At 41.3% G+C, this 26,440-nt stretch overlaps 1 pseudogene; it reads right to left on the bottom strand.

Moving 5' to 3' along the window:
• LOC126497978 (60S ribosomal protein L8-like) overlaps positions 1 to 26,440 on the bottom strand; it is a 64,010-nt pseudogene that overhangs the window by 15,794 nt on the left and 21,776 nt on the right.

Genomic DNA, 26,440 nt, shown 5'->3' on the forward strand with positions numbered 1-26,440 from the left:
TGGGAGGCGGCGGAAACTTTTTTTTTCTTATTCTCAATAAAAAAAAATTAAAAAAAGAGTGTTAATATGAAGAAAGAAACATGATGGAACTTTTTACAAGCACTTTATGTCTTGAAGTTAGAATAAAGAATAAGAATTTACTAAAAAAACCAAATTCATCTTTTGTTTTGTTTTGTTTTTCTTACTTCATACATTTATGATGTAGACTGTGTGAGTGACATGTCTTGACTAGCAGTCAGGGTCACTCCGGGTTCCATCTTAATGTCAGTCATCTGTAGAGCAGGCCTAGTTGTCAGTCCGTCACTGGGCAACCTTCAAAAAAAAAACTAAGCTCACAGTGTAGATTTTGTGTTCTGTTTAAAATAAGTCCCAAACTTGTATCATTACTTACCATTTCTCTTCTTGGGATCTTGGGAAGAGCAGTCTCAGCGCATTTGCTTGTTGTTAGCCACCTCCTCCCCCATTCCCCTTCCACCAATTTCTTTCTTAAAGTACTTTTGTATGCTTGCTTTTTTTAAAAAATGTGATACTCTCATTATGTAATTAAAACTTGGATTATGTGGGATTAGAAAAGAGTGATTTCCCCTTAGAGACTTGTAGTTGTCCACATATCACTGTTTCTTAATTTCCCGATTATCTGCTTGGTGACAATTAGATGTCGCTATAGTGACCTGATTAAAGTTTACAGCCCAAAGAAAGGCTGGAGAGCAAGCAAGACTGCAACAAGGAGATAATGGACTCATAGGTACGGCTCCATCTACTGCAGTGTAAATCAAACGAGTGATTCCAGAGGACTTTCTAAAATCATGAACTGAAACAAGAGCACAATCATTCTCTTAAGCACTGTGCGTGGACCAGGTGAGAGCCCACTGATGGGGAAGGGAGGCTCGCAGCTGCAGCAACAAGGCTCAGCCACCACCCCTGCTTTCTAATCACCTCTCCAGGACCCAGAAGCTTTGGGAAGCCAGAAGATGTTTGTTTATTTAAAGAAGCTCATTATATAAGGATTCTGCACATATCCCTTAGCAAATCCCAGACAATCTTGCTTTAGAGCCTTACAGAATTTATTTTTTTCTCTTTAAGTCTGCAAACAGACCTAGTAGATCAGCTTTCCTCTTTTCCTGTAGCTTGGGCATCTTATGCCATATCTTCCCTCCAAAGCTCTCTACTCCAGTTTGTACTCTGAGCCCTGCATTTTAATGAAGTGACCCTATTTGGATAATTCACCAGGGTTTGGAAGGGTCAGGCAAACCTTTGCTCATGACCTTCAGCTTATGTCCCCACTGGATGAGCGGCAGGGGTTTACTCACTGGAGTGGGTGGCAATGACTAGAAACTCCCAGATGCTTAGCACAGATGTGACACATGGAGGGATGGATGGCCAGGAAGGTCACTGTTTCTTCAGATGGTCCTGTGCTGGGCTGCCTTTTTAGCTACTATGAGCAAGTGGTGTCCACTTAGTCTGGCTACATATATCAGAGAATGACACTGAAGCCTTTGAAACATGTTACAAATCCTGTCTTCATTAATGTTATGACTTTTAATTTGTCGATTCAATTATTTGTTTACTGTGTTTGTCTTTCACTCTGGAATCACTTGGGACTCTTGAGAAAACAGGTCTTTGTCTTTGAAACTTTGAATTTGTTAGCCTGGGACTAGAGGTGTGCTGTGATTGCCAAAGCTCCCTGGGGAGTTCCGGCATTCAAGCTAGACTGGGACTTGTTTCTGGGGAGTGTCTACTACATTTGAGAAATGATCATATCTTTTGCTCATTGATCTATTTCTGTACCTAACTCAGAGCCAAGTGTCTAGTTGGTATTCAATAAATTGTTGAATTGATTAATAAGAGTTTGAAAACAAAGCAGCATTAAGCTTTCAAGGACAGGACAATGAAGAGACATTAAAGGAACATTTCTGCAGATGGTTTAATCAGATCATGAGGACCATGCTCACATGGCTATCAGCGTGGCCTTAAAGGACCCCTGACCCTGAGACATCTGGGTATCCTCTCAGGGAGCACAGGTCCTCCTAGACCCTGAGAGTTTGGAATTGCTGTCCACATCAGACCCCTTCAAGATGGATAGTCTGATGGCCACATACTTACAACTATTGGAAAAATGACTTTTGAAAGTCAGCAGCTCCCTCTTTTTTTTTTTTTGTTAAAAAAAACTTCTAATCAGAAGGGAAAAAATGAAAACTTAGAAGTTTTTTTTTCTTTTTCTTTTTAAAGCTTAGGGATTTTGTATGAGAAACTACTTGGCTTCATTAGGTGAGCACTAGGGGAGGTAGGGAGAGAGAGAGAGAGAGAGAACTGATATCTTCCATAAATGAGGAGAAAAATGCTCACATAGGAGTAGATAGACAGATAATTAAAATATGAGGAAAAATGAGCAAGAGAAAAAAATATTTTATGTGATTTACTAAAAAATGAATTTTTTTAAAAGGAAAAGGTTGGGGTTTTATTTTCTTATGATAACACTTGGTATTGATTGAACGTGGGTGGAATACAGTGTATTTGAAAAGATCTGACTCCAGCAGTGAATCCGAGCAGAATGTGTGTTCTGACCGCCCCCCCCCCCCCCCCCAAGTTCCAGTTTTGCTGAGTGACCTTAGAGTTCTTTCCTTCCTTCTGGCAGCTCTTGGCTTGTCTTCAGGTGGAACTGTGAACTCGGCAACATACTCTGGCCCTGTGGCTGGCTCTGGGGTGAGAGGGCAAACCTGTGGACAGCTTAGGGCCAGGAGGCCACACCGGATGCCACTTGCTGCTAAGGGATACCAAGGACACCACTGGGAAAAGGACCTCGACACCAGACGGTACCTCTGCCTTTTGTAGACTGCCACTCTAGGGGAGCCTGCTCCCAGGGAGCTTTTACCTGCCTCAACTCCTTCGGAAAGGCAGGAAAATTTAAACAGGTGGTCCGTCTCATAAGGGAAGTGAGAATTCTTTTATTGTCGCCCTTATTCAGTGACCCAAAGGTCAAACAGTGTCAAAAAAGCTAATCCACAGGGCATAAAAACTATGTAATAAATATTTCTATACGGAGATTTTCATTTTTAAAAAAATTAAGCCATTTTGATCACATATCTTACGTGACAGAAACTTTAGTGGCTCTCTTTCTATTTTACTGATCTTGTGTGTGTGTGTGTGTGTGTGTGTGTAAGAGTGTGGGTGCCATATACTACATGCTTGTGGAGCCTGAAAGACAACTTTGAGGAGTTGGGTCTTGTCTTTCACCTTCCGAAGCAGAGTCTTTTATTCCTGCCCCAGACTGTGTACTCCAGCCTGGAAGGCCCACACACCTCTGGGTGACTCTCCCACCTCTGCCTACCAGGTCCCTGCAGGAGAACTGAGATTCCAGTTGCAGGGCTTCAGTCTGGCCCTATGTGATTTACAGCCACTGAGCTCCGGCTGTCCAGTTTGGACAGGCCTGGCTTCTGGGGGGCTCCCTGTCATAGTTGACTGAGTCCTCAAGTGTTAGCAGGGATTGAAAGAACCTCCATGGTATCGAAATGATTATGGTCTAGAACTGGAAAGTAGATTGGCGGCCTCCTCCCAGGAAGGCGTCTTTAGTTCCTGGTAGGAAGGATGCTGTTGGGAAGCCCTTGTAAGTAGCTAAAGGTAAGCACAGTTTATTAACTGATGTCTAGATTTCTCCATTACCTAACTGAAGCCCATGGGTTTGGCTTTTCTGGCTTCTCATGTCGGATGACAGTGTCTACCTTTGTTGAACTCACTGCAAGCCCCTGAAGTCACTGCCGTTTTCCTGTCTTCTGTCTCTGCATATACCATTTCTCCTGGCTGGAACGTGCCATTTCCATCTTCCTTTACGACCGCCCAGCCTCAGCTCCACCCCTGGAGGCGCTCCCATTCCCTTTGCACTGTTTGTTCTTCACGCATGCACCAGTTACAGCACCCATTACACTGCAAGGCCATTCATTTACTACATACCTAGCTCTTCACCAGACTGAATTGGTGTCGTTCTCCATTCCTGTCCTCACACGTGACAGGTTCTTCATGAACCATTGCAGAGGTCAAGCGTTCTCCTGCAGGGCTATTTTATGTGGCTGAGAACATCTCTCCCTAAACCTTCCTCAGTATTATCTTATGCAGGTTAAACAGCACTACATAATCTTTCTCCAGTGAACTTTTGCTCCTCTTTCTAATCAGCTTTGTTTCATTTTTTTTTAAAACTTCATATTTAACCTCTCTTCATTATTTAAAAAGTAGTGGTTCTTTCTGGCCTTGGAGCACAGTTAAGGTATAAGATGATGAACAGAATACTGGAAGGTTTATTAAAGAACGCAGGACATATTCTTTCCAATGAATTTAATTTTTTTTTCTTGCAACTGACCTGAATGCCCGCTCTGAGGAATAGCTTTCATGGTACCAAAGGTGCCACGCAAGCTTTTAAAGGAGCTTCTAATAGTCCTACCCAGCTCTGATGTCTATGAATCACAAGAACCAGTATAGCGCTCTAAGTATAATAATATGAGCGCGATAGTAACACAAATACCTTGATGATAAACAACTCTGTGATTGGACTAAAGGCCCATTCATTGAAAACCTAGCTAACTAATCAGCGTTGGAGAAATCACGGCTATGGGGGGGAGGGAGGGGAGGAGAACCTACAGCCACTAATTTGCTAGACCCGTATATTCCCTAGCGGTGGTTCTTCTTCTTTCTTTCCCAACTGTTTTAGTTAGCAAATCTTAAGTGAGCTAAAGTCTGATCTTTGCTGCCATTATTTATCCCTGACAAGGTCTCATTATGTAGTCCAAGCCATCCTACTGTCTCAGTCTCCTCCATGCTGGGATTAATAGGCAATGTTGCAGCTTGCCCGGAAAGTCTTTATATCTGAAGTTAAGGTAGTGATCATTTCCAAATGATACTCTAAATAGATACCTAAGGATTTAAAAAAAAACAAAAAAAGCTTTTCTGGAATTTGAGTGGTAGGGAACTTGTAGGCAGGAAAAGGGCAGCTACATCCCTCCTCCCATCCCCGAGCAAGCTTGGGTGAAACTGTTTTACAAAGTGTGTTTGTTTAAAGAGAGAGAATGTTTGGCGCTAAAGTTAGAAAATTCCCTTCCAGTCTGGAAATCAGTGATTTTGAATGTCAAACATAACGATAATTTGATTTCTACCATTATTTTGTGAATACCACATTAACAATTTGGAGGAATTGCATTACAAGTTGCTTCATCCAATGATGTAATAATCAAATAAAATGCCTTCTAATCCTATTTATTCAGCTTCCCTCTGTTGTTTTTAGTCTGCTTTGAGAGCCCTGTCAAATTGAATTTGCCATCCTCTGTGTTTGCCAAAGTTTATTATTTCAATTTACAGCGGCAGAGCTGTTCTAACCTGGTCTTTCATGTTCTCGCTTGTGTTAGCTATGATAGTGTGCCAATCAGCACAAGAGAGTAATTACGGCGGGGCGCTTCCTTTGCCTCAGGAAAGCAAGGAGCCATCTCTCCAACATCTGGAGGGATCCTGTGTTGCAGCCTCCAGGCAGAATCAAGACCGGGGAATTTTTCTCTTCTTTACTTACTTCAAGAACCCTCAACAAAACACCAGTAAGATATTTTCCCAAACTCATGAGTAGAATAATTTTGAGTACAGCACGGTCTATAGTTGAGAAAAGATGCTTTGGAAAGAAGGAGACCAAAGGGTTTCTAAAAGCATCTTGCTTATTAGCTAGAGAGAATGCAGGGCAGGCTGGGTTTGCTATGATACCGGGGCATTCAGGCCCAGAGTGAGATTTCCACAGCATCCCTGGAGGGCCCAGGTAATGTCTGCAGCCTGTTCTGAGGCTGGTTCAATAGATTAGCTGCTCTATCTCAACAGACTGGGTTCAGTTTGCCCATCTGCGGTCTAACACTGTGCCCCAGGGCCCATCTGGGCCGTGAGGAAAGAAAAAAGGGAGAAAATGACCTCTTTATTAAAACTAAATATGATAGTGACAGTATCTGGTATTGTATGCATTCTAGCAATGCAAAATATTCATAGAAAGAAATTTTCACTTCCTAGTTTTAATTCTCTGAGTTCCCTTCATATATAATGCATATGTACATACACATACATGAAATACAGAAAAAAACTTGAAATTTAGTTGTGTTATTTTTGATATTTTTGTGAGTGTATATAGATTTACTTCATCCTTTAAAGATAAGAATCATATTCTCAGGTGACTTTTAACTGAAACCCAGAAAACTAGTCAGCAGGTAGGTTTCTGTGACCGCATGTCCTCAGCGGCTTTCGTTTCTCACCATGACCTTGGCAACACTTTGGTTTTTAAAGGTAAGCCTCAAGAAGTTAGGAAGCCATGCATCCTTTTCACTCAGGCTCCGGCCCCTGTTGTAGAAAAGAAATGAAACAGAAATCAAGTTGGTTTTCTCCCCGGAAAATAGACCAATATTTTTGGAAATGAAGCGCCCTTTGTGACTGGGATCAGTGTCCATGAGAACTCAGTAGAGCGGACCCTCCTTCCATGGGCCTTTTCTCTAGCCAGCTCAACCGAGCCGGGATAAATGAGCCATCAGTACGGCTGGCCTGGCTGATTTGTTGATACACCCGACTAGCGGGAAAGTTCTTCAACTAATTCACTTACGATAAGGGGATGGCTTCTCAAAGGCAGAGCGGGGAAAGATCCCGCGCTTCTCAGTAAGCCCGTCCAAATTGTCTGCAGACCACTCAAGGATGAAATTGAGTCTAACACTACAGCGTGTATTACTAAGAATCGACTAGCCAGTAAATATTTAAAGGGTCTGAGCTAAGCTTCTCCATCATTTACCTGCATTTTGTTGGGATGACAAGAAGTCGCAGAGTGCACTTGTGAAGTAAGATTAGGGGCTTGAAATGCGTCTCTGGAGATTAAGTGCGTCTTTCCCGAGGTGCCCTTCATTGTGGGGAAATGGTAGAGGGGAGACTTCCTGAACGGTTTTCCACTTGACTGCATGACTAAGTGTTCAGAGAACTATATAATTGTCAATATGCTTAAAAAACATTCCTGTGTAAATAATTTCCTTATTTAAACTTTACAATGCATAATATTTAAACACTAGTCAAGCAATAACTCACTGGTACAGAAAATTATAAAAGTCTACCAGCAGGATTAGGGATGTTAAGGCTGAAGTTGACTGATGTCTGGTTTTCTTGAAGAGGTACAATTTGTGAGAAAGAATCACAAATGCAGTAATTTGAACAACTGTATGGGGAACCTCAAATCTCTCTCAATTTGTTCTGTTTTATTTTGAAATATTTCGAAAACAAGGTACGAAGTGTCTATATGTATACGCATACATACAGTATGATTCCTCTTTAAAGTAAAAATTTAAAAATGGAAGTACTCCGTGAGACCTGTCATGGGTCTGAGCATGTTACTCATGTATCAAACGATACCATGCCATTTGTGTAACCAATAACAGAAAGGGGCCCCATCCATCCCTCATTGTGTGGGGACCAGAGTGTTGAAGGAATTTCCTAGGAGATCAGTATTTGCCATCACATTCGTCATGGGTTGTAAATCCAAGCCTAATTTACAAGAGTTTAAGGCCTTTCACCCAAATATAAAAAGTGACCCATTAAATTTAACGAGCCTGCTTTATTGGGACTCATCTTGTAAATATGCCACGCGATCAAATGCAGTGAAAGGGAGATATGGGCAGTATTTAAATTGCAGTTGAGAGTGTGTGTCAGAAGAGATAAAGACTGTGGCGTTTGCAGAGAACTCTGAGACCAAGATCAACTGGATATGCACGGGACAACAACAAAAAACATCAAAATAACACTTAGAGCAGTATATTTCTGTCACAGTGGCTGTGTTAGGGCGCCGGGAGGCCCTTTATAGAAAGCTACTTCTCTGGCCTGGGTACAGACCTAACACTTCAGGTTATCCGGGACATGGAAGAATCAATCCAGTTTGACGAGCCATTCACCGGACTAAGGAGTCACACCTCACGGAGGTGGCCCATCTTACGCCGTGCTCACGAGATAGGAGGAATGATTGCCTCCCTCAGAAAGGCACACATTCTTCATTTCCAGAATCCCGACCCCTAGTCCGGAGCTGCAGCCATTTCGCTTTATAAGTTATTAGACTGCTGTTTTGAAACAATCATGAAATAGATCTACCATGTAATTCAGCTATTACACCTCTGGGTAGAGGCCCAAAGGAAGCACACTCTTCGTATTGGAGATATACATGTTTACACGTATCTCTGCATGTTTATTTTAGCACTCGTCATAATAGCTGAGACTTAGCATCAGTTTAGGCGCCCCTCGACAGATGCATGGATAAAGGTACACACACAACGAAGTGCTAAAAGGAAGAATGAAATCCTGTCTTTTGTGGCAAAAGGGATGAAACCATAGAGCACCATGTTAAGGGAAATAAGTCAGTTGCAGACATAAGTATAGAGCATTTTCTTTGATATATAGATGCTAGAAAATGTGGCCTAGATGCAGAATGGTGACTAATGGAGGTTGAGAAGGGTGTGTGATAGGAAGGAAGGTTGGTGTAGGGAGACTGAATTTAATCAGCAAGTAATGCATGTATTGTGGAAATATAAACAGGGCCACACTAATTAATACAAACTAATAAAAATTTAAAAAGGGAAGTAAAACATTTACATTTCCTCATAATGTAAAAAATAGATCATGTTACTAGAAGGATGAGCAAACTAGAGGCAGACCACTGGCTGCCTGAATCAAAAAGACGCTTGGTTAGACACTGCTGGGTTTGGACTATGCAGAAGAATAGCCATGTGTGTAAGAATGGACTCTCCAACTCTAACAAGCATTTCCAATGTGAACCATAGGACCCCACTCCTCATCAAAGAAATAGCAAAAGCAGGAGACTATGTCTACCCTACCAAGTGTCTTAGGTACCCAGCTATGTGACCGTTAACCGGCCTCCCCCTAATGTCCTTCATTATTTTCCCATTTATTCACCTGAGCATTTATCAACCTCTCCTGCCCTCCTTTCTGTTTTAGTGGAGTTGAGTTCAGTCTCTTCCCCCTCTTGCAATAGTCTGGGGTCAAGTGCAATTTCTTTTATAGCACTCAGTAAACATCTGTTGAATTTGAGGAATTTCATCTTTCTGTTCTGTCTTGCAGTGTTGGGGATTGACCCTAGGGCCTTGTGTACATTAGGCAAATGCTCTGTCACTTAACTACATCCCTATGCCTTCAATTTATTGGTCTGAAATATAACGTCAGTTCTGAAAACAGTAAAAGGCTTTATGAGACACACTAATGTTGTGAGTGATGCTACAAAGCAAAGCAAAGCAAAGCGATCTAGCAGATGGCTCCAGGTGCTACACCCGAAAGTCAAATACAGTATAAAAAATGCAATAGCAATCTCTTTAATTTAAAATTACTAACTTATCTTCCTTAGAATAATTCAGAGTGAATTAAGTCACATAAAAATGTCAAGCGCTCAGGAATGTGTATTAACTGGCAAGGTGTAGTCTTTGCCGCGTGGTCTTTGTTTCCCATGCATTCACATTGTTGGTAGCGTTCCCACGGCTGCCATTTGGAGGCTGACCTACATCTGCAGTTTCTTTCCTTTTCTTTCTTTCTTCCTTTTTTTTTTTTGAAACAAACCCATGACGGGTGTTACAATTCCTTGGTAGAAGAGAAACTAGATACTATATTGCTTACTCCCAGTCTTGCGATCCTTTTAGTCCTCTAGAAATCTTAAGTCATCTTTGGCATCATAATTAGCTAGAATGTAAGATTTAACTGACAATTTAACAAAATAAGCAAATTTCTTGCTTATCTTGTGTTGGTGTGTGTTGTGTGTGCGTGTGTGTCTATGTGTGTGATGTGAGTGTATGTGTTTATGTGTGTGTGTATTTGTGGAGGATTATAGCCACATAGAATTTTATAATTGACATAGCTCATTTACATGCATCGTCTGATTTAGTTCCCCAAACAAGCTTTACAAGACATGAAACAGCTTGATTAAATGATTTAACAAAGGTTATCTGGCTGTTGAGTGACAGAGTAGAAACTAGAATGCGATTTTAATTTCATCTAGTTAAAAAAACACAGCGAGCTTATTATGGATAGTGCTATATTAGATCTTAGAGACAGATTGTGAACAAAGACGGGAACAGACAGCAAACAAAAATATGTTTATAACAGTTGTGATAAGCACAATGCAAGAAAAGTAAAGATTGCAATGGGAATTTATAGGCGAGCCATAACCTTGTTTGTGTGGGAGGTTTGGGTAGAAAAACTGGCCCAAAGATGGGACATTTTTCTTCACAGATAATGTCCTGGATCCTTTATGAGTTCAACATTATTGGGCTTTACATGCTGGTCAGAAAATCCTAACACTATGTGAGAAAATGAGATTTTTGTTTTGTTTTATTTTTTTCGAGACAGACTTTCTCAGTAGCTATGGAGCCAGTCCTGGAACTCGCTCTGTAGACCAGGCTGGCCTCAAACTCATGAGATCTGCTTGCCTCTGCCTCCCAAGTGCTGAGATTAAAGGCGTGTGCCATCATCATATGGTGGTGAGAAAATGAGAATTTTAATGAGAGGATGGTATGCTCTTAGTCAAGTTAAATATTTTTGAAGTTTTACCCTTTTCAAAGCTTTGAAGTATCAGTTCTTTAGTAAATGTAGTTAAATAATTAAAAAATATGATATATCATTTCTCCCTTCAGTTACCTCCCTCCAACTCATCCCATGAAGCCTTTCTCTACTGTTACTCTTTTAAATTCATGACCTTTTTTTCAAGGTTTATTTATTAAGCATACAATGTACTGCTGGCAAGGAAGGCACCAGGTCTCATTACAGATGGTTGTGAGCCACCATGTGGTTGCTGGGAATCTAACTCGGGACCTCTGGCAGAGCAGCTAGTGCCCTTACCCTCTGAGCCATCTTATTATGTACACAGTGTTCAGCCTCCATGCCTGCAGGCCAGAAGAGGGCACCAGATCTCATTACAGATGGTTGTGAGCCACCATGTGGTTGCTGGGAATTGAACTCAGGACCTCTGGAAGAGCAGTCAGTGCTCTTAACCTCTGAGCCGTCTCTCCAGCCCTTTGACTTCTTTTTTTTTATTATTAATTGTTATCACAAGCATTTGTGTTCTCTCTCTCTCTCTCTCTCTCTCTCTCTCTCTCTCTCTCTCTCACACACACACACACACACACACACACACATTCCTAACTATACAAAGAGAACCTGATTAGTCCCTATAATGTTACCTGTATTTATATGATCTCAGGGATAGCCACCTGGTATTTGTAATCAGTAGGAGACTCATCCTTGGGGATGATGATCTCACCCACCTTCAGAACTCCTTGGTTGCCCATAGTTCTTTGTCTAAGGCCTCACGAGCCGTCACTCTTCCATGTTAGCATGTCCATTGGTGCCATCATTGTTCAGGTTTTGTGTAGGTAGCCATGTTAATAAGACTTCATGGTTGTAGCCTCTCTGATATTTCTAGGAGACAATCTCACAACAAATCTGCTCCTGGTCTTACATTCTTTCTGCTCCCTCCTCTTCAATGATAACTGAGCCTTAGATACAGGATTTGTGTTATAGATGTGTGCAGTTGGTACTAGGTGAAAAGTTTCTGTACCCCAATAAGCCTGTCTGCTGACACAGCAATCCAGATCAGACCAAGTCAAATTGAATGAGAAAAAGCTCAAGTTTAATGGATCCAATGCTCCTGGGTGATTTTCTAGCCCCCCGGAGAGGAGATGGGAAAACCATGTGCCTGTGTTTTGGGGAGCAGCTTAAATACCCTGTGAGAGTGTTTTTGAGCATCTCTGGGGGAGGGGCCATCATTTGGCGAGCTTTCTGAGATGTGGCGGGGTTTGGAGAGAGATGGGATGCGGGCTTGGAGTGGAACATTTCAGACTCTTTGGGGAGATGAATGTCAGGGGCCGGGGTGAAGATTCCAGCAGAGTACTGGGAGCTGCACAATTTCCTGTTATCTTCATTTTGGTTGGTTGTGGTTTTCCGTAATAGTTTCTGTTACAAAGTGAAGTTCCTCTTAATGAAGGCAGAGAACTGAATTTGTCTGCTAATATAAGGGTAAATATTTAGAATGTAGTAAAGAATTGTGCTGGCTTTGTAAAGTGGCATTTGTGGGTTCTCTTTCAACATCCATGGCTTCATGAGCCCTGGGTATTTAACTAGGTTTCCAATATCTGGCATGGTTTCCCTCTATTGAATAAGTCTTAAGTCCAATTAGAAAGCTATTAGCTATCATCAAGGTCTGCATGCCACTACTGCACCTTTAGGGTTATCTTACTATGCTGGCCATTGTTGTGGTTATAATAGCTGGGTAGGACTATCGGTTGCGCCCTGCTTTGGAAGCTGACATAGATCTTTCTGCTATCATGAAAGCTAGTTGTCAGGGGAGGCTTGCAGGTCAGATCCAGCTTAGGTCCTTTGGGTCCAGTGTCCGGAGTGTATGGTATCTTCAGCAATATGGACTTACCTTACCCCTCTGGGAGGCAATTAAGGTCAATAGCAATAGCTTATAACATTGTGGGTGTCTTTTGGATAACCCTGACCAAAAGCTCAAATGGGGCTTCTCAGGCCTGGTGTTGGGATTTTTATTAAATGTATGACTTTTGGGAGGACCATTGCCAGCCTAGATGGAAGTTTTTTATTTAAACTGTATATGCATGTATATAGACTTATATGTATTATATATAATTTTTGGTAGGTAGGTAATAACATGGTTCCTTATGACTTTTTCAGATGTCCTTACTGTTATTTTACCATCTACCCTTCTTCTTCTGTAATTGCCTTTCTCTTCCCTAATTACAGTCTCATTGTGTCTTCCATTTCTTCTTCAAATCGCTTGCCCCTGCTATTCTCTATTCTATTGCTCCCCTACGCCATTGTCCCCCCTTTCCTCTCCTGGTTTCTGCAGCTGCTCCATCTGAAGACTTGGAGAGAGAGCATCCGGCATTTGTCTTTCTCGTTTCTCGTCCTACCCATAAAATACCTTTTCTTTTACACAGCAGTTGTTCTAGTTTGCTTTCTGTTGCTGTGATAAATACCATTGCCAAAAGCAACTTGAGGAGGAAAGCATTTCTTCGACTTATACTTCTAAGTCCTACTCCATCACCGAGAGAAATCAGGGCCGGACCTCAAGCAGAAAAAAGAGGCAGGAGATGTGGTTGAAAAGCTGCTTACTGGCTTGCATTCTTTGGCTTTTGCTCACCTAGGTTTCTGTCTAAGGTTAGACTCCCCACAGTGGGCTGGGTCTTCCCATGTCAATCAACGTTCAATAAAATGTCCTGAGGACATCCTCACAGTCAATTTGATGGAGGCAGCTCTTTAGTTAGATACCTTCTTTGCGGGTGACTCTAGGCAGTGCTAACCCAACAAGCGAACAAACTAAGCAATCTGATCATGATTATGGTAAATACAGTTTTTGGTAATAGTTTGAGGCCAGAAAAATTCTGTATTAGTCTCTTGAATGTCATTAAAGATGATTGAAGAGATTCATTAAAATTATTTAAAAAAACTAAAAAGGTGTGTGTGTTTGTGTGTGTGTGTCTGCAGCTATAGGTGCCAGGTATTGGGTCCCCTGGAGCTGGAGTAGCGCGCAGTTAAGAGCCATCTGACTTGAGCTGTGGGAAGTGAACTCTGGTTCCGTGGAAGAGCGGCAAGTACTCTTAACTGCTGAGCCATTTCTCCACAATTCTATAGCATTTAAAATTTTTATTTATTTATTTATAATTGTTGTTTATCTTTCTCACTCTGTATATATTAAGGAAATTTTAATTAACAGCATTCCAAAGTCTAGGGTACAGTGTTCTCTAGCCTAGCATGATCCTCACCTCCAAACCTTGCTTTTGATTTTATGAATGGGCAAAGATCTTTCACTAATATAATACATCAAAGGCACGAGGGAGCATTTTTACATTTACGTGAGAGATAGATAGGGTTAAAAATAACATGACAAAGTTCTTGTGCAAAGGTGCTTGGTGCTGTCTTGGGAAATGAGAATAAACAGAACATTTCAGCGTGCGATTCTGTATTCTGGCTAGGACGTTTCCTAGCAAGTGATCGAGTCCGTCTTTCTATAGGTGAGGGTGAGAGGCAGGGCATGAGAAATTGAAAGCCGCTCTGACAAAGAGAAGGCAGAGACTGGCTGGGGTGAGAAGGGAGACGCTTTTTGATCCCTGTTGCTCTTTCTGTGGAGAATTTCTTTCTGTCTCCCCTCTTGGCCTTGCCTGTATCTATCAATAGAGTCTGTGTATGTCTTAGCAGTGCTGAAGGCAGCGAGACTGGCGGAACGCCCTCCCTCGTCGGAATGTGTCACCGTTGCAGAGGGTAAAAGCAATCGATGGTCCTTCCTGACCCCCACCCTTCTGCCTGCCCTTATAAATACTTTTATTTGCATTCTGTCACTGTGGTTGCGGCTTCTCCTTTTGCTTTCGCCCTTTCTACTTGAAAGTCATTAATCTGCAGATGCAACTAATTAGCCCGTTGCTGTTCCAGGAGCTGAAAACCTTGCTCGCTCATCGTCCTCGTTTATTGGATGCCAGAAAGCGTATACTTAAGGATCAATGGCTCCTGCCAATAGCGAGAGTGCTGCGCATAATTAGACGATTGCCCCGGTCAGCTATAAAATACGGACTGCGCAGAGCGCCTAAAAATCCGCCTCACCATAATGCAGTTACTTAAACCACCGACTTACATTTCTTATTTTTCCCAAGTAAGTTGTGCCCATTCAGGGAGGTGAGCCATCTCTATCCATCTTCTTGAAGAGTGAGGCACAGAAAATTAGGTGAAATTGCGTGCATTTCAGCCCTGACATTTTTCTTTTTGGAGAAAGGTTGAACTCAGGACCTCAGGGTTGGTCTAAGATTGGAAAGGCCAAAACACTTTATCTTATTTTTTTTTCTGCTGAAAAAAAAAAAATAAACCCAACCCTCTTGATCCCAAATAAAATAAAAGTAGAAACTAACACATTTTTTTTTTCAGGTGCTCAAAAACTTACACTTAGTTCCGTGAACATACCATCCTTAAATAAAAGAAAAAGATAAACCACAATAAAATAAACGACATGCCTCTGAAGAAATCTCCTTCTTTCTTTAAAGGGAAATAATTTTTCTGCAGAGTTAAATGTAAATGTATTAAAGCTAGCAAGAGTCAGGGTACCATTGGAAACCAGGCTTGATAATGAATTAAACCAAAAGAAGAATTTTTTTTCTAGTCATGTATATTGCATTTAGTTGTATTGTATCTCTGTGTGTCTGTGTGTGCTTGTACTGCTTATATGTGTATAGATGCAATGAAGGCATTGCCCCAAAGGGACACCAAATGTTAAGAAGTGACAGCCAGGAAAGACATGGAGAATATTCTATTCAATGGGGAAAAAGCTATCTGCCGTTATCACTCCCGGTGGGTTTGGGAAGAAAGCACTAGGCTTTTGGGATGGTAGGATCTTGCTGAGAAGAGATGAACGTTGAAAGGATGTTCTGCCCTCACCAGCCATAACTTCTAGCTCTCCAGGTTTGTGTGATCCCAGACACCCTTTTCAGGTCCGTGCAACGTGTCTGAGCTCTGCTTAACAGTTGTTGGGAGCTGGGTCCTTTTAGGTCCTGTTCTGAGAAGTGATTCAAGACACTCTCTGGTCAATGCAAATCATTCTTTATATAAAGGGGAGTGGGCATGACCATGAACAAATGGAATTGTTTCCTTCTTTCTCAGATAAGTAGTATTTTTTTAAAAAAAGGTTTATTTATGTGTATGAGTATTTTGCCTGCATGTATAAATGTGTACCATGTGGATGCCTGGTGCCCATGGAAGTCAGAAGAGGGTGTCAGATCCTTTGGTACTGGAACTACAAATGGTTGTGAGCAGCCATGTGGGTGCTGGGAATTGAACTTGAGTCCTCTGCAAAGCAACAAGTGCTCTTAACCACCAAGTTGACTCTTCAAACAAAGAGACAAGTAATATTTTAAAATCATCAACAAAGGTGACCTTTGTCATATAATGTCTTACAATAACAAACTTTTGGTAGCATTTTTCCTTTCTCTCTCTTTTTTTTTAATCTCACCTATACATAAATAAAAAAATTCTCTCTCTCTCACACACGCACGAGAGAAAGAGATCTTTCTTTCGTGTGTGTGTGTGTTTGTGTGTGTGTGTGAGAGAGAGAGCGAGAGAAAGAGAGAGAGAGAACAAACTGTTATCAGGTGCTTCTTGGATTATCTTGTTCTCTGTATGGTGAAGACAAAGCTTATGAAATAGTAGAGAAGTCAAAAGCATATAGTAGGGCCGAAGCCTGTTTTGTACCAAATACCAGCAGATTGCTGGTTTATGCTAACAGCTAAGGTTCAAGTTCAAGTTATCCTGACTTGAGTCTAAATGCACCTGTTTTACCTATGCAATTGTGGTACATCTCAGGTTGGTCTTGAACTTCTGATCCATCTTACCCATCCTCCCAAATGCTGAGGTTATAGATGTTTGCCACAACAACAGTTTTAATTGAACACTTTTTGACTTCCAGTCACACACGAAAATTAATGAGCAGTCCTTATTCTTTTTTTTTTCCACTCTTTTTATTGTTTTTATTGAGCTATATATTTTTTCCACCCCCGCCTTCCTCCTTGCTCCCCTTCCATCTCTCCCAATTTACTCAGGAGATTGTTTCTTTTTCTACTTCCCATGTAGATTAGATCCATGTATGTCTCTCTTAGGGTCCTCTTTGTTGTCTAGGTTCCCTGGGATCGTGAATTGAAGGTTTTCTTTACTTTATGTCTAAAAGCCACTTATGAGTGAGTACATATGATATTTGTCTTTCTGGGTTTGGGTTACTTCACTCATTACGATGTTTTCTAGATCCATCCATTTGCCCGCAAATTTCAAGATACCATTATTTTTCTGCTGAGTAGTACTCCATTGTGTAAATGTACTACATCTTCTTCATCCACTCCTTGGTCGAGGGGCATCTAGGTTGTTTCCAGGCTCTGGCTCTGAAATAATGAGAGAAATCCTTATTCTGAGAAGTCCGTGAAGACTTTGCGTTCCCTAGGTGTCGTCTTAGCATGGTTGTCCTCCTCACTTCAGCATCTTCTTCAAGCACTGGGCTAACCACACTGCGTGAATCATTTGATTTCATTTTCCTGCGAGGATCCTATTTCTTGAATTACCCCAACTTTTACCCCATTATCGAAAGCATTTTGTCAAACTCTAGTACCTCCCAGGAGCCCTCACTTCCCTCTACAGCAATAATTACCCGTATCTCCAGAGTTTCTTTCTGTCGACTCCTAAGGAGGCCTGGGAAGCCTGGGTGTGGCTATGTTTCTGACCTATCTACATCTGAAATTAAAATGTGCTCTCTATGTATGTGCTGGAATGTATCCGTGGCTGGCAAGTGTCAGGCTTGAATGACCCCAGACATGTTTTGGGCTGACCCAACAGATACAAGTGTGGGCTGTGATTGTGATCCTCAGAAGACTTCTGCCTCTACTCAGGAGGTGGGAATTAACCTAAAAGCTGAGTTACTGCCAGAAGGGTAGTGAGACCATCTAGCTTGAGATCATTAACTTTTAACAACATGATATACTCTAAAGTGACATTCAGAAGGAATGGCTCAATATTTTGAAACAAAAAAGACTATTATAAAGAATCTCATTAACTTTAATAGGCTGTTTACAATAGCCTGTGTCTACATAATTATGGGCTCTCTCTATACAAAGTAAATTTATTGGTCATTTACTAATATGTTAGGTACACACGCTACCCAACAGCTTCATGTTTAGGATGAAAGCCTAATTTGCATTAGTACTGGGAGTTAGCTGGGGATCCGAAAGTGTCAGTGTAGGGGAGATGCCCTATATCCACCAAGAGAATTGGAGCAGTTGGTGAGATGGGGGCAGGAGTTACTGTTTCAAAGATTCTGTTTCAAAGAGATTTGTTCTTTGTGGGTGAGGATGGGCGCAGTATGGGTCTTTACCTAGAATCACCCTTCCAGACATAACGGAGGTTCTGGTGTTCTATCATTCCTACATTCAGAGTTTAATACTGAATCGGACACCTTCAACCTAATAAAGAATACGAAGGATCATGGCGAACAATGAGGACTGATGAGAAGCCAAGGTCAATGGCAAGGGGTTCTGATCCTACTTCATGTTCCGGCTTGGTGGGAGCCTAGCCAGTTTGGATGTTCACCTTCCTAGACATGGACGGAGAGGGGAGGACCTTGGACTTTCCACAGGGCAGGGAACCATGACTGCTCTTTGGATTAGAGAGGGAGGGGGAGAGGAGTGGGGGGAGTGGGAGAAGAGTTGGGGGAGGGGGAGGGAAATGGGAGGCTGGGAGGAGGCGGAAACTTTTTTTTCTTATTCTCAATAAAAAAAAAAGAATACGAAGGCCACAACAACGGAGGACACTCTATTTGAAATGTCTAACATGTGCAGTGAGAATTCACTAGGATTTTGCCGACATGCCTAGATCTCCTCACAATTTCTCTATAGGACTGGAAGTTACTCACACTTAACAGATGAACAGGTTAAGGACTGGGAAGGTCATGTAGGCAGTAGGCCTTGGATATTGTTGTAAGTGCTTTTTATTTTTAGACTGGAATGGTTTCCAGAAAGGCACCTGACTCCTATGGGTCTCTTTAACTGTTTAGGTCAAACTTGTTTAATTCAGGAAGAGTTCTACTTTTCTGGTGTTGCATTTATTCTGCTTGGAGGTGGAGCTGTTACGTGCTTCTAGATGAAAATACAGCCATCTCTATGTGCAGAAATGGCTTAGATTAAAATTCGTGAATGTTGCTGAGTTGCAGTAGACACAATTGAAAAAATGTCAGCCCTCTTGCTCTGTCTTTAAGAGCAATGATTAATGTTCCACTGCAGGATGATCTATGTGCCCATAGATTACTGCCCGAATCAGGGTGTCTGCTTTATGACTTATTGTTTGCCCGTGATCATTGAACATTTTAGTTAAAGATAAGTGAGGATTAAAGCACTTTGCTTTTTGTCTTGGCAAGATTTTTTTTTTAAAGGAAGAGGAAACATAAGAAAAATCAGGTAGAAAAAGGATTGCACTGAGGCTCGGCTAAAATTAAGCAATTATAATCAAATTAATCACTTATCTGTGAGCATATAAAAAGTTTAGCAGATACTGAGCAGTAAAAATCCTAAGAACCTCTGTCATGATAGATAGCTAGGTATCAATATTGTTCTGTATATCACAGGATCACAGAGATGGGTGCATTAGCAAATCATGTAATTTTATAACTCTTGCAAAACAACTAGAGGGGAAAAGAATGAATTTCAGGTATGTAAATTAGAGGAACTTAAAATGGATATGCATTATTGATCCAGTTCCATTTTGCGGTGTTTTCTATTTGTGTGTGTGTGCGCGCGCGCGCGCGCGCGCGCACGTTTTCCTGTGGTTTTTATTCCCCACTGTGGCAGAAGAAGGAGAAGGCAAGCTGGTCTTTTTAATTTATTGCATTACATTAGTTGCACGATAAGATTCTTTGAAGATGATTGTCTTGTGAATTCCAGTTCCAGATCAGTGGACATTTGGCTGGAAGGATTTATATTGTGTGCTCAGAGAATTGGGCTTTAAATCAGTGTTAGCGGAGGCTACAGAGGGCTTGGATTTTACAGCTGCAATAACTAACTTACTGGGGAAGTGTATATGTGACCCTTTTCTGATATTCTGAGGGAAGTGTGTATTTGATCATCATTGCCTTAAATTCTAAAAAGCAATACAACAGAAACATTAGCTTTCCTGTGGCCATGGGTTTGTTTCTCGTGGCAAAAATGCTTCCATATAAAGGGGAAATAGTTGCATTACTTAGCAATTTGTAGGAGAATTGAACTTTTGAATCCACCAAAGAACACTTAGATTGAATTATATCAGGATCAGGGGACATTTTAAGCCGAAGGTAGCTTAAGTCCCTTTGAACATTTCTCTCTCTCTCTCTCTGTCTCTTTTTCCCCTCTCCCTCTCTCTTCTTTATTTTTTATTTTTCTTAAATGATGGCAAAAATATTCCCTAGAATAGAAAAGTGTAGATTTACTTTATCCATTTATTTTTATAGCACCCACAGAAGCTAGGTTCTAGGATGCCTTGTTTGGTAGTGGGAGTAGCCTGACAGGAGTTAGGACAGAAAATGCAAAATTCCTTGGGAACATAGAGGGAGTGAGAGAATGCTCCGAAGAAGGCTGTATCCCTAAAACAAAGAGAAAAGATTCTATATGATGGCTTGATCTTCTTAACCTTCTAAAGTCTGACTAATGTTGGTAAATCTTTCTGCTTTGTGTGCTAGACTCTAAGATGCAGTTTAAATGAGATGTCAAAATTTGTAGAAAATGACCCCAAAGTGTATAGGGTTCCCTGGGTGTGGTCTCCTAATGACAAAAACCCAGCCACAGCCATCCAAACATTATTCCTTTACCATAGGATTAAAAACCTGCTGATTTGACTTTTTAAAAAAATGTTCATTGGTGCATTTACTGCTGTCTAGTGCACAGTTTGGCAAATCCATTTTCCAACATAACAGCCTTTGGCTGTCTGTATTAAGCCTGTGGTCAGCTATAACCCATAGGCAGTCTTTGTAATCCATACAAAATATTGCAAACCTTTCTGTATCCCAGTAACTGATTTTTGAATCTGAAAGTAGGACTTCATATTTAGTCCTTTAAAGTTCTTTGACTTTGATTTAATTCTCCAGTTTAAAGATAACTTTTAAATCTTGCTTTTGACATCTCCTTTATTAGCCATTATTTCCCAGTCTGTGGCATCAATACATTTGTTTAATATTGGCTATATCTATATATACATATAGGTCATTGTTACATATGCCAAAGGAAGCAGATCGGAGGAAAGGGCATTCGCTGTCCTCATGAGTCACTTCTTTTGGAATATGTGTGTTTAAATGTAAGTCAGTTTAGCCAGGCAGGGAGGCATCTACTCTCCCCCTCCCCACTGTACTAATACTCCCTCTGAGGCAGGATGAGAATGAGGTTAAAAACAGCTTGGGTTATACAGTGGGACCCTATTTCAAAGACAGGGCGGAGGAGCCAGCTTTAGCACTACGCTCATTGTCTTATTATCCAGATAACCCTATAAATGTTATATCTACCTTGATCAGTTTACCAGGAGAGCCCCTATCTATCTACCCGTGGTGATTTGAAAGAAAACGACCCCTACGGGGGTGGCATTATTAGGAGGTGTGGTTTTGTTGGAGGAAGTGTGTCACTGTTGGGAGTGGGTTTTGAGCTCTCCTATGCTCAAGCTATGCCCAGTTTGACATACAGTTCTCTTCCTGATGCCTGCAGAACCAGATGTCAAACTCTCAGCTACCTCTCCAGTACTATGTCTACCTGAGTGCTGCCTTGTTTCTTGCTATGTTGACAATGGACTAAACCTCTGAAACTGTAAGCCAGCCCCAATTAGATGTTTTCCTTTATAAGAGTTTCCATGGTCGCGGTGTCTCTTCACATCAATAGGAATCCCCACTAAGACACCATCCAGTTTCTTGTTTATCTTTGCTATTGAGGTTTAATGAAATAGCAAATCTTTTTATTCTCTGTGATAGTTAACCTTGGTTGTCAACCTGACTGGATTTGAACTAACTAAGCAGAATATCTCTGGGCATGCTGGTGGGGTTATTGAAGTAGGGAAATGCACACTAAGTGTGCATGTCATCTTCTGGCAATGGTCCAGATGTGCTCCAAATTTTCCCTTTGTGTCTTATTGGTGAGTTCATCTACACTATTTATGAATTCATCCACCCTGCTGCTGGCTTCTATTCACTGACATTAGAACCTAACTTCTTAAGTCTTCCCACATGGACTGAAGGCCAGTAGCTCTTTGGGACCGCATCAGCACCAGACTGCTGAGGTAGCCATCCCCGTGAGGTCTGTAGCTACTCGGTTCTAAGCCTCTCCAGGTTTTGTTTAAATCCTAATGAAACTCATTGGGAAAACAAAAAACTTGAAAGTAGAATGAGAAGCTGATTGGGAAGACAAAGGGGATAAGAGAGAGCAACAAGCGGGATATGATAAAAATGTATATGCACATTTATGAAAATGTCTAAAAATAATGAAGGTATTCTGATTTGATAGAGTATGATGGTTGCCCCACTTATAAGCTCATGTGAGTGCTTGGGACAATCTCCACAATGGTGGCATTTCTGGTGCCTTTCCTTGGACCCATGCCTTTTCCTAAATGTCCTTAAATCAACTATAGCTTAACAATTTTCTTCTGGAATTACATTTCAAGGTGCCTTGCAGAATTATAGTTTTCTTTTGGCCTGGTTTGTGCTTACTGTGTACTAGGCATCTCTTCAAGTGTTCTGTGTGTCATCTCACTGGTATACCGTCCTAATTCTATGAGGATTAGCACCCTCCAATATGCAAGCAAGGAGTGAGAGCTGCCATAGGTTTAAACCTTTCCCAAGGACCATGAACTAACACAAGGCCTGAAAAAAAAAATCCAACTCAAGCAGGTTGGACTCCTGAGCTTTTGTATTTTTTAAACTAATTCCTAGAATGTAGTTTAAAAAAAAAATCTTCATTTGAAATGTGACACCAGAACCAAGTTCCAAATCTAAAACCATCAACAAAACCCACAAATCTTTTTGTTTTCTCTATAATATTATTTGAAGCCACATGATAAAGTTAAGATAATATGAATTGTACAGGGTGCTAACGAGAAGTGCTAAAATTGCATGGCTTAAAGGACATAGCTAAGTAAAGAGCATCTACAAAAAGTTCAACAGACAGGCCATGAACACACCCATAGGTGTGTGTAGGGAACATTCTCCCAGCTTATGAACTTCTCTGGCTTCTAGCTCAGCTTGCAATATTCGTCGTCATCCCCCACCCCCCACTTTTTTCGGTCTTAGGAGGGGGTAGGAGCCCTAGACCAGAATGCCTGGAAGCATAGGACCCTTTCTTTTATAAAAGGCATCCATTTCACATTGTGAGAGTACGTGTGTGTGTGTGTGTGTGCGCGCGCCAGCGCGCGCCTGATGACAAAATATTGAGTTTAGCAGTAGGACAAAGAAGATCGGCTCTGAGACATTTCATTATTTCTACTCTTTTATTTTGTGTTTCTGTATTTATATTGCCTGGCACATATTAATGCTTGATAAATGTCTGTCAAATGAATGAACACAGTCCCACAATAACACATCCACAGTTCTGGAGTGAAGAGGAGGGAAAGTTAGCATGTATTTTCATCACAAAGGCTCTTTGTCTCTAGCGAATATTTTGGTTCAAAAATGCTCAGCGCTGCAGTTTTTTCCTCTTCAAGGATGTTACCTACTGTGGAAGGGACACCCCTCTCTCACCCACTCCAGGCACGTTCTTCATTTTGAAACACATAACTTATTTATTATGTTATGCAAATGAAAGTACAGCCAGTGGTGCCATGCTTTGTGAAAGGCAGAAAGAAAAGGCCCCTATAAATACAAAGAACCTGGACCAGAGAGCATTTTATTACAAGCCTCGCTCCTTCCTTAAAGACAGTAAACATGATGTATTTCTCTTTGCGACTGAATTTATGAAGATAGATGGTTTTCTCTGTGGTTGTTTTAACCGGGTTTGCCTTGCAGTCTGAGGCAGAGCTGCAAACCCACACAGACACATTCATTGCCATCCCTAATGACAGGACGCCATGCCTTATGTATGACTGAGCGGAACTTCACAAAGTGACACAGTGTTCTACCATTGGAATGGCAATGACTCCCCTATCCCTGTAGCTGTGGAAGGGCCCCCGTATTTTCCTTAAGAGAAAGTTTGGGCTGCTTGAATTCCTACGACTTCTCGTGGTACGCTTCTCAGAGTCAGACTGAGAGAAAAAATAATCTTTTGCTGACACTTTTTAAAAATGCCAACTTAGGACTTGGTGGCACATAGCTTTGTATTTGATTCTCATTCATTCAGTCCACACTTTGGCTTTTTGCTGAGCTGACACAGAAGGGAGAGGGGAAAGCCAGGGGGAGAGGGAGGAGGTGGGAAGCCTGTGAGCTCCATGCATAAATGCCTTTCTCACTCAACGCTCCCTTCAAGCCCGAGTGCTCATGCACAGCCACAAGAGGGAACGGGCTCCATGGTGTTAATGATGACAGCGCGCATCGTTGGCTATGCAGATCACAGAAGAAAGCCATTGTGCGGAGCTCTAATTCCATCAGGATCATTTACCTTCTGAAGGATAGAAAAGAATGCATTGAAGATCAAAATCATCAGCCTTATTTGGCTTCATCCAAGATTTATGGCCGCTGCTTTCAAGGGCAACTGAGAAAACCAACTGCAGAATTCACATCTGTACCATTTCTCGTCTTTCAATATTTTATAAATGTTATGAGCAAAGTCAATCTCTGGGGACATTAAAATTAAACAACCTCTGTCCCTTCCCTGTATTGGAGCCAGCACACATATCAATAATCTCTGTGCTTAAATATTCTCATTCTGGACCACATCTTTTAGAAGAGATGTTTCAGAACTAAGCCTGAACTTAGTTTACTGTTAATTTACTAGGGGTTATCATGATGTGGGATTCATGCCTTTGTGGTGTGAGAGGCATTAAAATTTGATTTAAGTTGTTAATAATAAAGTGCCTATTATTTCCAACTTTAGATATGAATTCACATTAGAAAAAGCAAACATTTAGTGGCTATCAACCAACATTTGAAATGAAGACAGACTGTCCTTAATTTAAGTGCCTTGATATGCGGCCAAAAGAAAAACAAAGATCAACTCTTTAAAAACAAAGAGTAAGAGGACATTTGCCATGATCTCTGAGGAAGTAAATAGTGTTGCTTTGGTTCGCAGAGATGCTTTGATTAATTTTGACAGCAAGAAATACATCTTGCATCCATATGATGAAAGACCATAATATAAGTGAGGCTGATACAGTGGCTCACAAATTATCCCGAGGATCAAGCATCGTGGGCAAAAATTGATAAGGCAAATTAGCTTTCTATTTGCAGGATGCTCATGGGTTCTGAACTTTTCTTTTATCATAAGACATTTTTAGAGCGGTCCTGAGTGGCGTCATTCCTACAGATCTATGTGAATGAACAAATACATGCCTTTTGAAACTAGATCTGCCAGTGTTATGACTCTTAGTTGCTATGCTCTTTCTCATAAGGAAGGTAAAACATCAAATGCCAGCAAGGAATAGAGCCGAGCTCACTAAATGCAGTCTGACTCCTGGGAGATGTTGAACAGTGAACGACCAGCTGTTGCCGAAGTGAGTGGTGGAGCCAGAGGGATCCCAGTTCAAATCTGTGTTCTGCCTGAGTAGCTGGGTCACCTTGCACAAGTTACTTCACATCTCTGATGTTAAACTCAGTATCTTTCTTTCTTTTTTTTTCCCCTCGAACTAGAGATATTGGTATTCCCTTCATTTTGCTGCTGTGAGGATCAAATGATTTAACATAACTATTTTGTGGCAAGAGTGGTGTTTGGTACATAGTAGAGGTTTGGTAAATACTGAATTTTAAAGGACCCTTTGTTATTAGGATTTAATGTGATACTCACAAAATGGTCATAGGTGTCTGTTCCATGTATTTATCTTTGAGAGGACACTATTCATGTGAGGGACTCAAATGAGAGACAAGAGAAAAAGAGGGAGTATGGACAAAGAAGTAGAGAAAGGAGAGAGAGAGAGAGAGAGAGAGAGAGAGAGAGAGAGAGAGAGAGAGAGAGAGAGAGGGGACTAGGTAGGGAAAACATCACAGAAAACAGTGAGAATAAAGGCAGACTTTACTCATAACCGCATTGCCCCCTTATGGCTCTGTGTGCTTCCTTCTGCCTCTGGCTTACTCAGCTTGAGCTACTTTAAGTTTCTGGATAGTTTTCAAAGCATGCTGTATTTCTTTCTGTTTCAAGCNAGGAGAGAGAGAGAGAGAGAGAGAGAGAGAGAGAGAGAGAGAGAGAGAGAGAGAGAGAGGTGACTTAGTCGGGGCCTCATCTCAGGAGGCAGTTGGACTACAGGCAGTCCTTACCCATAGCCCCAGTGCACTCTTCTGGGCCTGTGTGCTTCCTTCTGCCTCTGGCTTACTCAGCTTGAGCTACTTTAAGTTTCTGGATAGTTTTCAAAGCATGCTGTATTTCTTTCTGTTTCAAGCTCTTTGTATTTACTGTGCCTTATACCTGGAACAAGTGTTCTCCTGGCTTTCGCAGGAGGAAAGAATGGATTTACTCACCTCTTAGTCTTTATCCCAACAAGAGGGACTTGTTCATTCCCCCTAAGGCAGCTCCCTCACTACCATTGTCTACACAGTAGTCTTTCTACTCCCCTACCCTTAAGAGAAAATCATAATTCCTGATTTTTATTTATTGTCTTATATTTTCTCTCTACTTTCTTGCTTTAGCTACCTTGCCTTGTTAGTATATAAACTGTTACATGATGATGATGATGATGGTGATGGTGGTAGCCATGGTGATGGTGGTAGCCATGGTGATGGTTATGGAGA

Source organism: Alexandromys fortis, unplaced genomic scaffold (assembly GCF_014885135.2).
Source record: "Alexandromys fortis isolate MF-2015 unplaced genomic scaffold, M_Fortis_MF-2015_v1.1 scaffold_13, whole genome shotgun sequence".
Taxonomy (NCBI): domain Eukaryota; kingdom Metazoa; phylum Chordata; class Mammalia; order Rodentia; family Cricetidae; genus Alexandromys; species Alexandromys fortis.